The sequence below is a fragment of the Dermacentor andersoni genome, chromosome 3, assembly GCF_023375885.2.
Source record: "Dermacentor andersoni chromosome 3, qqDerAnde1_hic_scaffold, whole genome shotgun sequence".
Taxonomy (NCBI): Eukaryota; Metazoa; Arthropoda; class Arachnida; order Ixodida; family Ixodidae; genus Dermacentor; species Dermacentor andersoni.
Window position 1 is genome coordinate 99,802,972 of NC_092816.1, and position 21,321 is coordinate 99,824,292.

The following is a 21,321-nucleotide window of genomic DNA, read 5'->3' on the forward strand; positions in this document are numbered from 1 at the left end:
TACCACACAGCAAACAAAACAGGCATTCATTCTTGATGGCAAGATTTTTTTTTTCATGACTCATGACAGAAGCTTTCGTTACCATCTGTGGACATACAGCTTTAGGATGACAACCAGCGAAACGTAGATACGAATATAGAACGTCGCAAAGCAGTTCCGAGATTCCTGCTTCTATCGGCGACCTTAATGTCATATGACTTGCTTAATGGTAAGTTTTCTTTAGTGCCATCTCTAGTTTTCGGGGGGTGTCGCCTACTGTTGCAATTACTCGAGCAAACACGATTCACGTTTCGCCACACTGGTCACAAATGCTGGAAAAAGCTCGCCTCACTGCTGCGATGATTTTCAGGTTTCAGTTAACACCCAGGTCTTAAGTGGTAAAACACACACGACCGTAACGTGTCATGGAATTCAAAATTCAGTAATTTCCCACTGAAGGCGTTCATTATCGCCCGTGGTTATATTAAATTGATGTTTTCCCTGCAGTCATGCTTGCACCTTCTATAAGCATAAATTTCACCACCATACTCTATATTGAGATAGTTTTAACTCTAAAAGACCAAGATAGGTGACGTTGTCACAGAAAGTGGACAGCTGTGCGAGAAAAAAAAAAAACGAGAGGAAAAGTAAAGGTGCTTGCACAGTCTCAAATCTCGAAAGTTTCAAGAATAACGATTGTCGCAAAAACTTTCTTTCAAAGTTTTCAAAGGCTGCGGAAATCACTCAATACACTTTAGGAGACTATAATGTGACAGCCATATGAAGCAAATAGATAACGAAGCCTAGTTATCTGATGGCTTCAAACGATTTTGAATAACACAAATCAGACTCTTCGGTTACCCCTATTCTCTTATAATGCGACAAAGATGTAGAAATACGGTATATGATAGCGAATGCTCAGCAGCTCTTCCCTAGTGTAGCACTTAAGTTGCACTAATTTACTGCATGCACTTTATAGGCTTTTTCTTTATTACTCATAATTAAAGAAAACAAAAAAACTCGAAACATTATAGAGAAAAGAAAGCAGAACCGGATCTTCATCTTTTTTTATATTTTTTGATAGCCTGCGCTGTTTCTCATCCAAATTCGCGTGCAACAACAAGTCCGAGAAAAGGCACTCTTGCACTGAATTCGAATACCCCCCAGCTTGCCTTTCCAATTTTCTCCTGGTACCCAATTAAGCAAGTATGCCAGTAAGTACTCCAGTTAGTACTCCAAAGGCGTGAAACCCTTTCACTCTTAGTACATACTCCGTAGACGAAAAAAGAACTTCGCAAGAACAACTAAGCAACGTAGTTCTGCATCTCGACTACATTCAATATTATTTAAAGTTCCATAACAATGTATCGGCAAAACTTTTTCCTTCGCGGGATCAACTACATTAGCTGTAAAATTCCTTTATATTTAAAATCTTGCACATAAACGAAGACTATGATTAGTGTGATAAAAAACTGCTAATAGATTTGAATCGATAACGAGCCCACCGTACTTCACGGAAGGTTTTTGTTTCTTGTGTGGATTCGGCGATTCAATAGTCCAATGTGAGAACTGGCAGCAGCCGAGTATAACTTACCTCACAAAGTGCTCCGTTATATTACTTTGTTATTTACAAATTCGCACTCAGTTTTCACTAGACTGACCGAGTTCAAGCTTACGCCTATGACGCTTAGAGATATTTCGGAATCGGAGCACTTGAAGCCGAAAAGCTCACATACGCGATACATCTAACTGGGCTACGAAAACATATTTCAGTTTACTGTTGCCAAAAAAGGTGAAACATTTGCGGTGACCTGAATATGTTAGTGCTCACCATGAACATACTCTTTAAACAAGCAACAATAACTTGAAATGCGAAATAATAGTACATGAAGCAGCAATGAAAATTTGTTATATGTAATAAAAAACATGTAAAACCATGTATTGGAGAAAAATATTGCTGAATACTAACTTACAGTAACTTATAACTTAGAACTATTTGGATCGGTTTGTCTTCCGATCCACTCAGGTCAAATTTAAGTAACCACCGGCGAAAGCATCTGGCGGTAACCCACAGCGTTGCTTGAAAAGCCTAATCAAACGCACTCATGGTTTATAGGAGGTCACATTATTTTTTTGCTTTCAAGGCGAGTATCATTGCCTACATTGAGCAGTTCTTTAAGTCTAATAGGCTGACAAGAGGCGAGGAGCACGCCCAAGTGGAGAGGGTTTCGACGGGGCAGAGCCATAGCAGTGAAAGTAAATAACTGGCTGGGGACAGTGGTGCCTGCCACTGCGATTGGTCCGTTTCCCCTCACTTAGCTTGCAGTGGCGGGTCGTAAATCGCGGTGGCATGCAACGGAAGTTTAAGAATGCCGCTAATACAGATCCCCAGCAAAGAACGGTTAGCAGAGTGATGTCCTATACGTGATGAAAGACCACGATAACGTTATATGTAATGTTTATGATACGCAAATAAATCCATGCTCTCTGGCAGGTGCGAATAGTCAGTGACTCAGCCATCGGCAGGCCGCTACCTTCTTTTCCATTAGGAATGGGGCGGCCTCCGGCTATGCCGAAAAAAAAAAATCAGCTTTGCTCGGCACATTAATCTATCTTTAATGTCTTACTTTTATGCGGTCAGTTCTCGCGATATTGTGACGTCGCGTGACATACATACGAAGCGGGCGCAGCCGAAATTTTTGACCAATATCAGAGGGCGAATGTAGTAAAGGCGCCAGGTCACAAATAATTATCTTTTTTTTATTCGGTGCATTCAAGCATAATCAGTTTGTACACGTAATATCAAAAGGGGAGCTATCGCCGTTTTCGTGACGTCGCATGACAGAGGCGAAATAGGGGCGACCTGAATATTTTTGTCCAATCGTGGAGGACTGATTGCAGAATCGGAATAGAAAAGTATAGAATTACTTTACGTTATAGTCTCCTACATCTCGATTCTTCCATTGCTCTGTTCCCGTTTACTAGTGTGTAGAATATATTGCATAACATTAATCACAAAGTACGCTTGTCTGGGCTGTATCTGATGCGTGGTCCCATACAATGTGTTTATTTTTACTTAGTTTATCTCTTAGAGTATGCACATTTGGCTGCCTTGCTTTGGCCAGGGAGTTGAGCCTTCTTCCATTCTAAAGTGAAAATAAAGATCCCATATAAAAAGTTACTTGCTCTCCAAGATGACCTGGCGTCCTCGGCGTGACAGTTCGAGTAAATGCTCCTGCTAGTGTCATCTCTAAAGAACTCTTCTCAGGCCAACGTAATAAAACGCTTTTGTGAAAGTTTTGAAACTACATCGAGTGAACAACAGTTATCCTTCGCTAGAGCACGAACAGATGGTTGCTTTTATTAATGTCGAAATCACCTTGAATTCTAATGTATCCACGTTAAAGAAGTGGAAGGACAGCTTAGATTAAGCAAGTACGGTAAATTTCAAAAGCCCGTATTGAGAGCCTTACAGAAGAAAACCTTCGTAAATTCAGAGTCCTACTGACCTGCTTCAGATTAAGAGCTCATTGCACCTGGCACTTTTTAATTCCAGGAAAAATCAATTCCAAATTGTTTGTGCACACTTATCATGGTTCACAAAAAATTCACTGTCAATGTTCCATTCATACTGAATGACGTGCCCATCTTATTATGTCCCTGTTAATATACCATGAAAAGTTTGACACTATTGCATTATGCTTAGAAAACACAACCTGTCGCATCAGTTCCCTTAAAACAAAACTCTAGTGATTGCTTAGTACAGATAGATAGTACCCTGTTTATTCTAATTAGGCCAGCCTAGATTCTAGGCCAAGCCCGAAAATTCGCAAGGTCAAAAAAAAAAAAAGAAAAGACATTCACACTTTCGATCAAATGCTATGCACTGAAAGCGATAGGGGTACCATTGTCATCAAACTCCCCCTATTGCATTTTAACAATAAGCGGAGCCAACATTGCGCCATGCATCATCTTTGACAACTGCCGTTCCGCGCTAGGAGAGGTGCCCGGACGGGTGCAGAGAGACAGAGAGTGAAACAACTTTATTGAGCCGAGCTCGACATCTTCTTAAACGCCGTCGACGGAAGTGGTTCCCTGTTCACGGGACCCATATGCTTCCCTAGCCGCCTGGCCCCTGGAGACCAGGACGAGCTGGTCTTCCAGGGCGGTGCTGGTTAGCAAGGTCTGACGACAACGCTTGCGCAGTGATGAGCGTTGGCATCAAAATCGTTCCACTCTCAAGCGTCTTGAACCTGGCGGAGGAAAGTTTGTGAAATTGCTGTTGTTTGGCAAAAGGACAATCCAGTTCACTTTCTAGTGCTTTCAGGATCGCCAGCCATCGAGTCAGAAGTGGATGAGCACAGACCGGCAGAAATGTCAGACTGCGCATAAAGCACATAATGAAGCGAAGCTCTAGGAAATTCGCATTGAATTTCAGCATCAGTTAAAATTTTGGCTAGAAGCAATGCAAAATGCTATCTGGGTTTGCATTCGATCTCATAATGGCAACTCACCCTCAGAATTACCGTACGTTTCTCAAACATTTCTGCAAGGAACGCCAACATGCCGTGCGGTTCAATGAGGAGAAAGGAGTTTACCAGTCAGAGACTTGCATCCGCCAAAATGACAGAACACCTGTTGCATTGGTCTAATAAGCCAGTGGATGTAGTTCCCACGTTAGTCATAAAGGGAAGCTGGCCTCGGCCAAAGCTTTCGTTGACTGGCAAGACACCAACGGCTAACGTCTACCAGGGAGTGAAAGTAAACAATCGAATTGTCGGAAAGACACTCCAACACGAGTAGAAATGCTGGTATTGAGCTTGAGTCATTCTTACTTCTAAGGCTGACTGTCGACGTTCCAGATAGATTCCGTGCATGTTCAGAGGGTTCAGCAATACTCCAGCACTAAGTGTGCAGACCTTATCAGTTTTCGAAAGCAGCTTTCTCGTTCGCCTGACTTAAATTCACAAACATTTCTTTGTTGGCTGTGCTTGAGCGCATGGCCTGCGGTTCGCCCCCGAAATTTCCAATAACCTGCAGCTCGCTCATCGGAAGGCGTGGGACGAAATCAAGGACCAGTATCTGCGTTCCATAGTGCATGCATTTTCGCAGCGTCTGAAGGCTTGTAGAAAGGCAAAAACAAGAATTTTCAAACTCTGTCCACATTTTTTTGAATTGACAGTGTTTAATGAAATCGGTGGCTAAGTTTAGTGTCCACATCTCAATATTTTATCTTTTGACGTCAAGAAAAGGTGGCACAGGAAAATTGCACTACCCCGGTACATAGGCGATACACAGTAATGACAACGATAACAGACCTATGCGGCCTTGCAGAATCACCGTCCAAATTTCAGGCCGGCTGTTTGTTTCGAGTAGTTGTAGTAAGGCTTAAAGTCTCCTGTAACTAAACCACACAGTTTAAAATGTTGCCCGCATATGACTTGCAACGTTCTTTAAGTAGGAAGTGGTATCAAGAGCTTTCGACACTGGTTCAGTGTTGAAGGAAATAATTTATTTATATCCGTTCAAACTCTCTCACATTTAAAATAATACCCTTCCGCAGCAATACAGCCCTTCCAGCGTTCCTGACACTGAGAATATGTCCGGACGTCTTTCCGGGAAGAGTCGAGCAGCATCTGTAGTTCAAGCATGTTTTATGCAGGCGCGTGTTGAAGTGGTGACCTTTCAGCATGATTTTCCATTTCGGGAAGAGACCGAATTAAGGTCAAGCTTACTCTAAGGAATTGGCGAAATATGGTACCTGTTTGGAGAAAAGCGCCCGATGTGGGCCGCTCGGGGGGCTCAATGTAGCAGACGCAAATGCATCCTTTCACAGATCACTCGGCACACGCAAGTTTCTGGCCTTAAATAATATCATTTCCATCCTACTCGTCAGATTTGACTTCTGCTTATTTCCCTCTATTCCCGAAAGTAAAAACGCAGCTAAAAAGTCGTCCATTTGACACGATTTCCTTAATGAAGCTCGAGTCGGCTGAAGGGTGCTCAACTCCTTAAAGAAAGATGGCCCGGACATGTTCTCAAAATGATAGCAATGCTTGGAGCTCTGTACTGCTGCGCAAAAGGATGATTTCGAAGATCAGAACCTGTGAATGCAGACGAAGAGTTACTTTCTTCGAAACAGAACCAGTCTTAAATTATTTTGATACAATCTCGTATAACGTGTGTGTGTGTGAACTTTACTAATATCCTGAAAATTGATGGCCTGGGTTTAGGCCGCGCCGGGCGCTGCAGAGAGACTCTCGTAGCTTCCCGGGCTTGTGAGGTCGCCCAAAAGTTCGTCCTGGCGATCTGAGATAGTCAGCGCGGCTCTTCACCACGCCCCTAGTTCATCCGTGGGGACTGCATTCTCTTTTGAACTATCCCGCAGTCCCAGATTATATGCTCTAGGGTGGCTCCTCTATCATCACATAATGTACATTTCGCATCAGGGCATAATTCCGGAAACATGCCGTTAAGATGTACGAGGTTCGTGTAAGTTCTTGTATAAAGGCGCCTCCAGTCAAGCGCCTGAGACCTGTCCAACGTTGGGACCGGAGGTGGATATATACACACCAACTTTCTGTAGAATTCGGTAATGTCATTTATCGAGAAAAGTCTATCCATATTTCGTTCCATCTCCCGCATGGCCAGAGCCCCCATAATCGCGTGCGGTTACTGAGTCCACGCGCAAGAGGATGAGCAGACTCGATAAGGTTGGGGGTGGCGGTGGATTCGCACTCTGTGTGGACTGGGAAGCAGATGATTTTCTTGTCGTAAGATTGCTCAGATGATATGTGTTTGGTTTTACTGTTCAGAATTCGTGCAACTTCAATTGATATGTGTGCTCTGGCATAGTTTCGTATAGCCAATTGGGATTCATTAATATTACATATATATTTTGGAGAAGCGATAGCCCGAGCGATGGCAACCTCCCCAGCAAACTCAGATACCCTGGTTTTGATTAAGCACGTGTGTACGCTTTCTTGCTTTGTATTAGTTGTTACTGCTGTAAACGCTTGCTGAGTTGAATATTCCGCGGCGTCCACGAATAGCGCTTCATCGTCATTTCCATAGTGTTTGAGTGCAGCTTTGGCTCTGCTCGTTCTCCTGCCCTGATTGAATTCCGGGTGCATCTTTTTGGGTAAATTGGGGATTTGAATGCTGCTCTTGATCTATCTGGCCAGCGCAACATTGGATCCTTGCTGGTTATTGTAACTTATTCGTAATTTATCCAGTATACTTCTGCCAGTCCGGGTGCTGTCTAGTCTTTGCAACTGAGCTGTCTGCTGAGCTTCAATCCATTCTTCTAAGGTGTTATGCATGCCCAGCTGCATTCATCTCACTTTGCTGGTGCTTTCGGGGCAGCCTATGGCCTGCTCGCTACCTTTCCTTATGATCGTACTGGTTTTGTCCTTTTCTGCCTTATACCGATTAAGGTACGCAGCTACGTAGATGATGTGGCTTACAGCAAACGAGTGAATGAGCGTAACAGTGCAAGCCTCCTTCATTTCATGATACTCGTTCGTGATTCTCCTGATCAGCTTAATGGCGTTAGTAACCTTGGTCACGTGCTTTCTAAGAGTTTCGCCGCCATCCTTCGTACGAACGTGTATCTACGCCTTCTCTCTCTCCTTGATGTATCCCTTGGGCGGCCTGCCCTTGAGGGTGGGACTGTAAAGGTAAAGCTCTGATTTCTCGGGGGAGCGTCATGTCAGCAAGGTACTCGGCCACATTCTCTACCGTTTCTTCTAATTTTCGTTGTATGTCTCCATCACTGCGTTGTGAGGTCTATATGGGAATATCATCCACGTGTCAGCCATAACGTTCCCACTATTTTAAACAAATACGATCTCGGTGCCTTACACCGGACAGCGGGCTAAGTTGCGTGCCGTAGTCAAGCCAAAGCTTTTGAACTTTGCCTAGGCATCCTTAATGTGGCCCCTATTAAATACATAAAAGATGATTCATTTATTTCAGTATGCACATTGCGAGCGTTTTGTATAAGCTCGTGAGCGTAAACAAAATCGAGGGTACAGTAAATATTAAGAATGGTCCTGCTTAACTGCGAAACCGTAAACATTATGTCACACTTAACACTTAACCTGCCCTAAGTGTGACATCGAATATGTTCAAGACAACGGAAAATATACAGGACAACGACAGTATACCACTTAAGAGCACATTAATATTACATTTGGAATGCTCATTGGCTGTATTTGTCTTCACATGTTTATGAAAACTTCATCTATAAGGCATTAAAGCAGTCTCTCCGCAGTGGCTAAATTCTGCGCCATACGGTAAAACACACATATACCGCTCCGACGCATTTCACTGCGTTATTAACTGCAAGAAATATAATAAGTCCCTAAAAGAGCTTCCACTACGCATTATACATAAACTTCTACTTATACTGCTCAATTATAAATAAGGTGCCTTCATTATCTAACTGGAGAAAGCGGATAAGCCTACTGCGTTCCGCTTATAACCCGCGATGTTAGGGAATGAACCAGCAATTATTTGCAAATCTTATAATTAGGGCTGGAGGCTAAAGGTTTCGCTACGATTTATACTTCACGTATGTGGCATGTTTCTCAAATGCAAACTCGGTGCGACGTAGAGTGCTCTCTGGACATTGGGCTACACACCTGGTAAGGGCCGTAGAGCGCTTTCAGACATATGCGGAAAAAAGTTTTGTCAAAACAATATTTTCCGGAAGCTCCTAATACCTTGCCCACACATTACGCAGGGAAGGCCACATTACGCAGGGAAGGCCATTTTTATGAAAATGTCCACTTCGTGTCAATTTAAGTTGTTTAGGGTCACTAGGAAAGCTTCATGTGTGGTTCGTAAAATACGCTTGTGAAACACTTTATTATTGCTTCCGCGAAAGCTCTACGCACTCCCAGCTTTTCTTAAACGCAACCTATGTCATGTTCCCCTCTCTCACCAAATTTGTTGTTGCTACCAAGTTTGGTTCATTAAAGGCAGGGAAACATCTTGCAATTTAACTTCTTACAACAGCTGTGAAGAGTTGAAATACGAGTGTGTGCTCACTTTGATTTAGCGACAAATTATACATGAACCAAGGTAGCCACGCAACGTATTACCACTGTCGAAGCGAGTCATGTGTGAGGTGTGTTCTACAGTTGGACGCCTCCTCCGCGTATCCGTAAGAACACTCAGCGACATCTAGCGTAGTCGCGATGAAGCCTGGGCGTGGCCACCGAGATGCGAAATTCGCCGGTGCGTGTGAACACCGAGGGACGCGTCGTGCGGCAACGGGCGTCCTCTGACGCGCTTCTTTCGGGACACACAGCGCCATCTAGTGGCACTGCCCAGAAGTTAGCGTGAGGCCTCCTTGACGAGAAGCGTGGCGTGGTCGTGTCTGCGAACGCGGAGAACCATTCGCTCGCTATCGCACACTCAGTGGCGCATACTCAGCGATACAAGTTGGGGACATATTCATCGAGGAGCTTAATTCATGACGCATAGGTGAGAGGGTCGTTCATTGCGCACCACGCAAAGGCGTTGGTGTAAAAGGCGTTCATTGAGAAACAGGACACAACAAGTGAATTTGTGGCAAAAGCTGGCTATTGCGTCGTCTTACTGTCGTTGGTGAACCCTTCTGACGTAGATTCGATTCCGCTCGGCATAGGAGACATCTAAGGGACTCATGTATTTAATGTGCAGCGGTGCGTTTCTCCAGTGGCACATACCTAGTTATCCGAGTTGGCGTCAGAGACGTCCACTGAAGCGCAAGACACACCTACTGGAATGTACCGAGTCACCAAAGCATCAAAGATGTCCACTGAAAACCACGACAGAATGAGTGACACGTACTCACTGCGCCAAATCCGTGTCAAAAAGCTCTATTGAACCGTGCCAGCTACCCAGGCTTGCATTTACAGTGTCTCACGTCGGTGCCAAAGTTGTTCGTTGAAGAGTGGCACATGTGTACACGTTACCACATGCTCAGTGACCCAAGCTGGTCCTTTGGTTGGTTTCGAACCCAGTTACTTCAGCACAGCATCCCGATGCGCTACCCATTCGACCCCACATTTCGAAATTGTTCTGCTTGCTACGCTTGACATTCTCAACTTTCACTCGAAATATATTGCTACGAGCCAACGCCTTGGACTAACGAGGAGGACGAGGATCGTCGGGACGTTGCGCGTATTCAGCTACCTTGGCCATCTCTGTTAATAGTCTGTTCACATACCGCGCTTCGCTTTTATTCTATGTGATGCTTCGTCCCACATATTTAGCGAACTATTCAGCACACCTCAGGCATCGTGAAAGCTCGCATTTAACGCTTTCGAGTGCTTTAGGCCAGGCACCCTGATTTCCTGTAAAATACCTGTAATGCGAGGCTTGAGACAAATACGCATACTGGATCCACGCAATCTTTTATTAAAAATTTCGTCGTCGGCAGCAATAGATGACCTTGATTCCAAGTTTCTGAATAAATACCGAAGTGTACTCTTCTATAACTTTGTGCGACATCTTTCCGCAGTCTATTCTGTCGTGCGCATCAGCAAAGGATTTCAAAGTCGGCAAGGTGGCTCCAATATTTAAGTCTGGCGACATGCATTCACCTTTAAATTACAGGCAGATTTCTCTAACAAGTGCGCCATGCAAAATTCTAGAGCATATAATGTACCCTAATTTCATTAGCTTCCTAGAAGCAAATTCATTCTTTTCATCTTGTCAGCAGGGGTTGCGTTAATCGTTTTCCTGTGACACTCAACTTATTTCATTTATACATGATGTCTTTGCCGCGTCGGATAATGGATTTCACATTGACACCATCTTCTTAGACTTTTGTAAAGCATTTGATGTCGTCTCTCACTAATTATTTTATCTAAAATTAAATACACTCAATATTTACTGTAAAATTATCACATGGATTGAAAACTTCTTAATAAACATAACGCAATTTCTCTCTGCTAACAATTTTGACTCTTCGCTTTGTCCTGTCAATTCTGGGGTTCCGCAAGGTTCTGTAATCGGACCCTTGTTTTTCTCATTTATAATAACGATTTTCCTAACTTTGTAGCATCCTCCATAAGGTTATTTGCAGACGATTATGTAATTTACAAAGTAATATCAGCAAATTCTGACACTCTAATGTTACAGTCTGATCTAGACAACGTATTTAACTAGTGCGACACTTGGCAAATGCGACTTAACAGCCAAAAGTGCAAACTAATGAGGACTTCCCGCAATACTGCTTCCTGTAACCTATCCAATTATCTCGTGATCAACTCTGTACTCGAAGAAGTAACTTCCTATAAATACTTAGGTGTCCACATAACATCAAATTTTTCCTGGCAAACACACATAAACCACATCACTAACAATGCTAACTCCACGCTTGGTTTCCTACGTCACAATTTATCTATGGCCCCCGCTAACTTAAAGCTACTTCTGTACAAAATACTAATAGGTCCTAAGCATGAATATGCCTCTTTGGTCCTAGCCAACGTAACTTAACAAATGCAACATAAACTATACAACATTGTAACTCACGTTTCATTCTTACTAACTGTTCTCCAACATCAAGCATAACATCTATGTACAGTGCTTTAAACTTCCCTCTCCTCTTATCCAGAAGCAAGTTAGCACGCTTATCAATGCTGCACAAAATTTATTACTACAATCCGAAATTAAAAAGTTTTCTTCGAGCCTGCATACATATAATCTCGTACTGAGCATCCTCATAAATTGAGCTCTCCACATTGTCACACGAACCTATATTTTATTCATTTATTCCCAAAACTACCAATGATTGGAATCATCTGCCGCGCCTCGATTGTTAGCATAACCGATACCATCTGCTTTTAGAACTACTATTGAAGAATACTTTTGTTAATCTTCATTTTTCAATTTTTTTATTGTTATAACCTGTCTGTACATATTCTGTATTTCATTCCACTCCCTTCTGTGACGCCTTCGAGCCTTGAAGGTACAATAAATAAATAAATAAATAAATAAATAAATAAATAAATAGGCAAATAAATAAATGAATAAATAAATAAATAAATAAATCATGGTAGACTACTAGCTGTGTAAAGTATTCAGCACTGTGAACCCAGCATTTCATCGCCTCCGTGATCCTTTTCAGTAGGAATACAGGCACTTCTCTTTTCTATCTTTGCAGGGGTCACTTAACCTCTTCCTGGCCCTAGTCGCTGCTGTGTTCCCAGACTACATTTTCGGCGCTGGCATTTATGCCTATGTGCCCACGACCATTAGCGTACCTCCTGAGGAAGGCGAGGCTTCGCATTTTACTCCCGCAGTGCCGTTATCAAACACTAGGTTTCCTTGGTACCAGGTACCGTACTCTGCGGTTCAGCTAAGCAATCCTCAGCCTACTGCAGACACCTTAAGCGACGCTGAAACAAGAACGATACAGATAACAAAAATTGTACAAAAGCCTTCAGTGGTGACCACGACAACTTCCCTCTTTTTTGAAGCTCCGGCGGCTAGCAACCTCTCGGCAGATTCCCCTCCACCTGTGGCTCCGAATCCGCGTGCTACGAACAGAACGGCTCGACTTCCTTCAGGCGGAAGAAGCAAGAAAGCGACTCTTAATCCAACTAAGGTTCCTAACGTTACGTATGCATCGGCCAACACGGTATTTCACATTCCAGGACCGCCACGGTATGCGCTAAAACCACCCCCGCATGCTCCTCCTCCCACCTCTAGGAATGGTGGAGTGAACCCTCCCCCAATCGCTTTGAATCGAAATACTACGAAAACCACCTCTCAACTATCTTTAGGCGAGGGAAGCCAGGCAGCGACTATAATTACAAGCAACATTCCGCACATCACGTATACACCGACTAAGACAGTATTTTACATTCCAGACCCGCCACGGTATGCGCTAAAACCACCCCCGCATGCTCCTCCTCCCACCTCTAGGAATGGTGGAGTGAACCCTCCCCCAATCGCTTTGAATCGAAATACTACGAAAACCACCTCTCAACTATCTTTAGGCGAGGGAAGCCAGGCAGCGACTATAATTACAAGCAACATTCCGCACATCACGTATACACCGACTAAGACAGTATTTTACATTCCAGACCCGCCACGGTATGCGCTAAAACCACCCCCGCATGCTCCTTCTCCCACCTCTAGGAATGGTGGAGTGAACCCTCCCCCAATCGCTTTGAATCGAAATACTACGAAAACCACCTCTCAACTATCTTTAGGCGAGGGAAGCCAGGCAGCGACTATAATTACAAGCAACATTCCGCACATCACGTATACACCGACTAAGACAGTATTTTACATTCCAGACCCGCCACGGTATGCGCTAAAACCACCCCCGCATGCTCCTCCTCCCACCTCTAGGAATGGTGGAGTGAACCCTCCCCCAATCGCTTTGAAACGAAATACTACGAAAACCACCTCTCAACTATCTTTAGGCGAGGGAAGCCAGGCAGCGACTATAATTACAAGCAACATTCCGCACATCACGTATACACCGACTAAGACAGTATTTTACATTCCAGACCCGCCACGGTATGCGCTAAAACCACCCCCGCATGCTCCTCCTCCCACCTCTAGGAATGGTGGAGTGAATCCTCCCCCAACCGCTTTGAATCAAAATACTACGAAAACCACCTCTCAACTATCTTTAGGCGAGGGAAGCCAGGCAGCGACTATAATTACAAGCAACATTCCGCACATCACGTATACACCGACTAAGACAGTATTTTACATTCCAGACCCGCCACGGTATGCGCTAAAACCACCCCCGCATGCTCCTCCTCCCACCTCTAGGAATGGTGGAGTGAACCCTCCCCCAATCGCTTTGAATCGAAATACTACGAAAACCACCTCTCAACTATCTTTAGGCGAGGGAAGCCAGGCAGCGACTATAATTACAAGCAACATTCCGCACATCACGTATACACCGACTAAGACAGTATTTTACATTCCAGACCCGCCACGGTATGCGCTAAAACCACCCCCGCATGCTCCTCCTCCCACCTCTAGGAATGGTGGAGTGAACCCTCCCCCAATCGCTTTGAAACGAAATACTACGAAAACCACCTCTCAACTATCTTTAGGCGAGGGAAGCCAGGCAGCGACTATAATTACAAGCAACATTCCGCACATCACGTATACACCGACTAAGACAGTATTTCACATTCCAGACCCGCCACGGTATGCGCTAAAACCACCCCCGCATGCTCCTCCTCCTGCCTTTAGAAATACCGTGGAGGGTACCAGAATAAGTGAGAAACATACTTACCACACACAAACAGTTCTACTCGCAACTAGTCCCAGCGTGTTTCATATTGGATCACCTTCGGATATCGCGGATATACCCACACTGTCGCCGCCTTCGACGAAGCTTTCATTCAAAAGTGTTAAGTATCCTGCGAAGAACATGCACAACGCACATTCGGTTATCATTTCGCATAGCCCCGCCTTACTTCAAATCGCTGCACCTTCACCAGTTTCATTTAGCCAAGCTCGTTCACCAGATACGACTATGACCGCGACAGCGAAAGCGACAAGCATACCACACAGCTCAGTTCAGCAACCCGCCACAGTGGTGTTAAATGCCCCCACAATACTAAATGTGGTCGTTCCGACCCCAACAATGACCACAACAGCTCCTTCAAAACCTTCTACGTTGCCTTCCAAACAAATTTTCCAACATTATATTCCTTCGCCGCGTATGGTCACCCCAACAGCGCCCACCGTACTCGTAAAGTCTCCCGCCGCACAACCATTCATGGCACTGGTAACCTCGCGACCGACTACGGCGCGTCCAGCGAAACAAGTTGCGAAGAAGCAAATATCTAAGAGACTGCCCTTAACGGCAATCACAATCACCAGGCCTCCAAGTGTCCATCAAGCAGCACTATTCACAGCAAAAGGCAATGGAAGTTCTAGTATAAAAAATTTTACCCGAACTACGGTTACCAATTCGACAATGATTGTCTCTTACAATGGAACGTCTCATGGACATAATCGATACTCCGTCCCGACTAAGCTTCTTTCCACTACTCGCACTCCAACTTCACACAAAACACCGACGCGAGCCTCTTTGGCCTCTGGCTCGAAGATTCATTACAGACAAATTGAGAAGAAGATTGTTCAGGGGGCTCTTAGAGTGACTCAACATGCACCCAGCGTAAAAACTTCGTTGTCTGCTGGGGCACCTGTGAAACTGGCGAAATCGGCTGTCTCGATGCAGCCACCTCCAGTAATCATGAAGTTTTCTCCAGGCAACAAGACAATTTCTCCAACCGTCACGGTCGCTAAATCTTCCACGGTTGTTGGAGCCGTTCCTACTGCGCTGACGCAAAACACAGAGGCTCTAGAGATCGTGAAAACGAAGTCTTCTGCCAAACCTACAGCTCCTCCTCGTACTCCAGGAAGTAAATGGCCCAGAGCCGCTCTCGGAGTCCACAAGCACCATGTCGTCGTGGGAAAGACAAGTACCAGCACTGTGACCGAGTTGAAGAAACCGGTGTGTACATCCTAGCGTCTTTTGTTACGTTGTGTCCTAGCGTCTTGTGCCAAATCAATTCTGTGGAAGTCCGCAAGATTGAGGAAGGTTAATGAAAGGAAAAATTGATATCCACCCATATGTAACACGAAGCTACAAAGGAAACCCAGCCCACACGGGCTTCTCAGAAACAAAGCCGCGTAGTTGAAGAAAAATTCCTCCTGCTTCCGGATTCGAACCCCGGACCAATGCTTTTTCGGAGGTGGCCGCTCTACTATCCCAGCTAACCAGGAGTCTATGCGATCGTAGAGCGAGTGCGAATTCTTCGACAACTAGAAGCAGAAGGAAAATGAATATGCCAAATCACTTCTGCAGTATGACGCAAAGGGAGGGGGGAGGGGGAAAGGGCAGGTAGCACGAAGCTGAAAAGGAAACCCACTCGGGTTTCTGAGAGAGAAAGCTTCGTGGTTCAAAGAAAAATCCTCCCTGTTCGGAAATTTGAACCCAAGAACAACGCCTTTAAGGGCCGTTGGATTCCTTTGTAGTTTCGTGCTACGTGCGGGTGAATGTCAGTTTTTTCTCTTCACGAATGAGGCTGCGCTGTTAACAAGTGCAAAATTCACCCGTCTGCAACAAAGTCCCCGATGGATAGATATACAGGTATCCATGCAGCGGGAACTAGAAACTCGCACTGTTTTTCGTTGTTGCCATTCGTATTGATTAATGTTTGTAGACGAAGGGGAAGGTGGAATGGAATAAAGAGAAACTAAAGCGATGTGTTGAGCGAAGTTAGATACGTAAAATGTTCGTCTAGAAGTATCTCAATCGTTCTCACGCGATAGCTTTAAGGGCCCCACGACGCAGAATATCAAGTGACGGCGTATGCGGCGTTGTTTCTTACAGAAAAATCCTCCCGAACTACGCATCCCGAAGCACGCAGGCCTACCGTATGGCGCCGAGTCGTTACTAAACTAACTGAATTTATCAACGTAACATGCGTGAGAAAATTCTTCAAGTATGAGTTACACACAACCTACAGAGATGATAGCGTCGGACTGTAATTATGTTATACGGGAAAGCACAATTGCGTTGCGCGCAAAATCAGGCACAAACCCATTTTCCAGCAGCCGTTTTCAGTCTGTCTTAGTGGCCGGGGACGCTAGGTGTGGATATTAGTGAGTGCGTTTTTGTCTTTAACTTGATTAAATGTCTTAGATGCATTTATTGATATGTACATGACTAATGGCAAATATCCTAATTAGGAATGAGGTGGTTAAGCGAAATGTATGGCAAACGGGAGCAGATAACGCTATCTCGTTTCATTCTTAAAGGTGACGCTCAAGCGTCCTCTAATTTTTCTCCGTGCCAGTATAAGATTTTCTTATGCAGAAAACTTTCAACAATATTCCGGCTGCTGGAGTTCACTTTAAACCACACGCGCCGAACATTCGAGTTGACATAATCTCCATGTTACTTCCCGTTCTTCCGTTGTCTGTGAATGAGGCAGTGTTGATGCCACATGAGAGATACCAGAGCCCAAGATATCAGGTCCTACCCTGAGTTTTCATTTTTGACATTTTCTCGCTTTCTAAGCCTCCGTTTCCACACTAATGACGATTTCGCTAGTAATGAAGCCTAATTTTAAAATCTAAGTTAACGAAATATTTCCTTTTAGTGTTTCTTTGAAGAAGTTATGCTACAGAATAAATGCGCCTGCTTCAGTGTTCTTGTATTAAAGTGTTTGTAACAGGTTAAAGCAATGGAATATGCGCATCGCCGTGAGCTCTATAGGGCTCCTATTACAATATACAAAGCATTATAAACTCATAGCAATGGCCAGTTACTCTGCGCTAGATAACTTTCCTCTCGTATTGAAAGATTCATTAGATGCGTATGCACATACCTACACATGTAAGCATTTTCCTTTATTGCACCTTACGTCACTGCGTCACATCATTCCTTCAGGGTGGGCAAGCAGTTGTATTAGAGTTTGAAGTCGTTGCAGTTTTCGGTAAGTATGCAATGAATTGAAAGTTCACGCTGTTACCTGCAGCGCATAGAGCTACTACCTTGCTTGCAGCTAGCACAGCCGCAGGCTTCTCAATAACTCAATTGTTTTTACTCAATGCAGGGTATCTTCAAGTTAGCAGCAGCGTTGACATCATCGGCCGCAGCAAAAGCGATGAAACAAGCCGGACCAATTATCGGAAAACCACAGGACCCATTGGTTGGCGGAAGCGGTACGGAGATCATTGCGCAGCCGATCGTGGTGTTAGAGAATTCCACAATGCAGCGTCCGCCACCTGTCATACTTTTCTAATGCCTCTCAAAACTTTCTCTTCGCGCCAGGTACCGTGATCGCACGCAACCTTACCACCCAGCTGAGCACATTTCAAAAGCCTTAAAAATTGTGAGTACATTTTCGTGCACAATAATTTAACATGTGCCTGTTGATTACTGTAGCGAAGCTTTATTCTTGAAAAATATTACGTCTAAACTATGCGCCTTCACTTCCCGAAGGTAATAGCCAGCCGCTGAATCCTAAACATTATGTTATAACGTTTGTGTAGGTGGTTTGTGTATGAATTTGCCTTAACCTCCTCTTTATGGCTTCCAAATGGCTTTCTGACTTCTGAAGTGCTTATCCTAAAGTACCTATTGTCTTATTTTCGCATGACTTTAGCAATGGTTTGCCGCTGTGCCTGTGTGAAAGAAAAATGAGGTGCGAAGGGCAGGGAGGTTATCCCCAAGATAGGCACCCAGTGTGCTACTCTGCAATTCGGGAGGAGTAAGGGTAGTCAGAAAGAAGAGGTTAAAAGGGAGACGCACAAAAAGAAAAAAAAAAATATGCACATTCGCACATGGAAAAAAAAGCGCGTTAGTGTTTGAGCCATTCAACTATGTTCCTTGAATAGAGGAATTTCAGCAGCGCCTGCATTGGTCTTCTGGCGTGATAATTGCATAAGCCAACATTCCAAGATCGTCTGCTGCTTCGATTTCTTGGAAAGTTAGGACGATGAAATGCAACATATCTCATAAGAACGTCTAAAGCAAAAATCACAAACATTGCACATGGCCAAGTACTGCTCCTCAGTCCCATGGTATCTCAACGAACGCACCCTCGCTGTTTCTCTAGTAAAATTAGCAGGAAACTGTGCCTATGACACTGATGGAGGTGCGCTTTGCAAAGTTCCTGCATTGGCCCACCTTCGTTCACATTCCGCTGCACTTACTCTCAGCGAAATTTAGGTGATACCTCAAAATTAGAGTAAAAGAAAAAAAAAGAACACATGACCGGCCAAGCACTCCGTGCAGATGGGGGTAACCAGCAAAGCTGAAACGCGCGGCCCCATTGTTTATGATTGGGTGACTCCCAACGGATCATTAAACGGCGGCTTTGTAGGCTGCCAGATCCTCGGAACGCAGTTGCTGCTTGTGCTTGAATGCATAGGCCTGTTCTTATACCCAGGCTGCAGCATTGGCACGCCATGGACAAGCTCGTTTCCGGTTCTGCTTGTGGCGTTGTTGATGGCAAGCTGCCTGTTGCCCAGGATGACGTATGATGCGTGGCCTAGCCATTTCGGAGTCGGAGAGAAACTGCAGCGCATGCGCTCAGCTGCGGCGGAAAGCGACGACGTCCGTACGAGCGCAGCCAATCGCACGCCTCTCTTCTCCTCTTTTTGTTTTCGCGCATGTGGATGGAGTGGCGCCGGAGGTGTATCTGGCGTACAGGCGACCAAGAGACGGACGGACAAATCGGCTAGCCATACACAGCTTCGTAGTAAAGAATGCCTATGAGATAAAGTTTACGTCCTGGAGGGCTTCTTGAACAGGCGTATGTTTCCCTAAACAAGAGTACCTACATAAGCCTGCTGCTGCATTCATCTAGCGTGGTCCTTCAGATTGCGTTAATGTGTCCTATATTGCTGCCCTAGATTATCACGTGCTACTGTATTCCAGCACTATAGGCGTTTTTTTTTCTCATTATAACATTGAATTCTTTACATAGATGGGCGAATCGATTGCTAATCAATCATTACTACTTGCCAAAAGAATTTTCCTCAGGAAATAAACCGGCAACTCAGTCAGCATCACAATCAAAAACATTTATTTATCTCTGCAGGATCTTTTGTTGTAGTCCGTCAGGGTCTTCTGGAACACTCTTGACTGGGTATAGCATAAGTGGGGCCATTTGTCCAGAGCTCCAACGGCCTCAGCTGACCTGCGTGCTCGCCGCACGAGACCAATTGGGTCTTCGCAGCGGTCGATGGCCAGCAGTGCCTCCCATTGCTCGGCACTTTGATTTGTGATTTTGTGGACGGCTGTTATAAGTTTGCATTCTCATGTGATTTGATACAAGGTGTGCTTTCGACCCATTTAGTTGCGTATCTGGTTACGTACGTTTTCCTCAGTAGGTTTAGGTTTGGGAAAGTTCCTGTCTGGAGCTGTTTCCAATAAGTGGCCTCCGCCCTCGTGAGTGATTTATGCGGGGGAGGACATCGTATCCTGCTTCCCCTGTAGTGTGCAAATAAAGCATAGTATTCATTTGGAATATAATGCAGTCGATTATATATTTTTCCGTTCTCTTTTCAGAAGCAGAACTGCCTGAAGATATGCGTGTTCTTCAGTGCCACCAACAAAATAAAGATGCAACAAAACAAGGAGAACCTTTGTCCTTCCATGATTATCCTAAATAAAATGTTTGCTTCAAGTTTCTTGTGTTTGGATTGATGCTTTCCTGATACTGTGAATAACATTGTTTGCGATTTCCCTACTTTAGTATTACACCTTGCAAAATTTATCAAAGCACTATATGCTAATCTGAACAAAACTGACCAGTTATCCTTTTCAAGGAGGCAGAGTAGGTCCAGTCAAGAACGATAATTTTTGTCGTGCAGATTCTAGTCGGCGTTAGTAGGTGTCTTCCAGCGGGTCCGAATTTGAGGGCTTCATTCAAAGGAGTGGCGATAGGTCCATTCATGACAGAGAAGTTGGCCCCTGTGTCTACTAAAGCGGTCACAGCATGGCCGTCGAGAAGCACGTCGAGATTGGTGATTCTTTGTTTTGCGTTGCAATTTGGTCTTGGCGTCGGATCACGGCTGTGTTGCGTCGACCTGCGGCTGGTACATCGCGTCATCAGGCCTTCTTTTGTCCACGTATTTTCTGCTTTACTCTTCGTCTGGATTGCGGCATGTTGTTACTACGTAGTCGTGCTAGATCTTGTAAGTTTTGTCATCGTCGGCCGAGGATTTTTAGTCGTCGGCGGATGGTTGCTGTACACAGCACCTGCATCGGTTGCTGTTTTTAGTTTTCAGAATGGCACCTTGCAGACTGGCCCCGGGCTGAGCCAGTGCGCGGTCGCCACTGCGGTGACAGGCAGCGGCCTGGTGACGGTGAACAGGACGGTCGTCGAGATCTCCATCGTGTGGCGGTGAGATAGCCGGCGATGTCAAGAGGTCGCTCCCCAAGCTATGGACGCGGCGCGTATGATTGCGGTATGGGCGTGGTATCAAATCGCGGTATGGGCATCGGCAGTGCACATGGCCGGCTTTTCCGCATTGGTAGCAGAGCACGCGGTGGTCGGGGGCTCGCCAAATGCCTGTCTTTCTCGGTGCGTTTCGCTGGCTGATGGGTGGGCGGGGTTACCGCGGCGGCTGTGGTGGCGTCTGGCGAGGGAATCGCAGCGTCATAAGGCCCTGTGGCGGGAGACGGAGGCGCATGTCATCGCTTGCGACTGGGACTGTGGCTATGATGATTGCACTCAAGTAACCCCCAAGTGATCGCTGACCCTCTTCTTTGACGATGTTGGCGATTGAAGCAACTTTAGGCTGCGACTTTGCAAAGAGTTTCTGCAGTTCTTCGCGAAATAC

General features: G+C 45.0%; 1 long non-coding RNA gene across 1 annotated transcript; it reads left to right on the forward strand.

Annotated features, from left to right (window-relative positions):
• Positions 1-40: 40 nt before the first annotated feature.
• Positions 41-20,163, forward strand: LOC129387024 (uncharacterized). Its single transcript, XR_011893420.1, has 5 exons — positions 41-208; positions 12,140-15,472; positions 17,583-17,691; positions 17,801-17,861; positions 20,045-20,163. It is a non-coding gene; the product is annotated as an uncharacterized lncRNA (long non-coding RNA).
• The last annotated feature ends 1,158 nt before the right edge of the window (positions 20,164-21,321 follow it).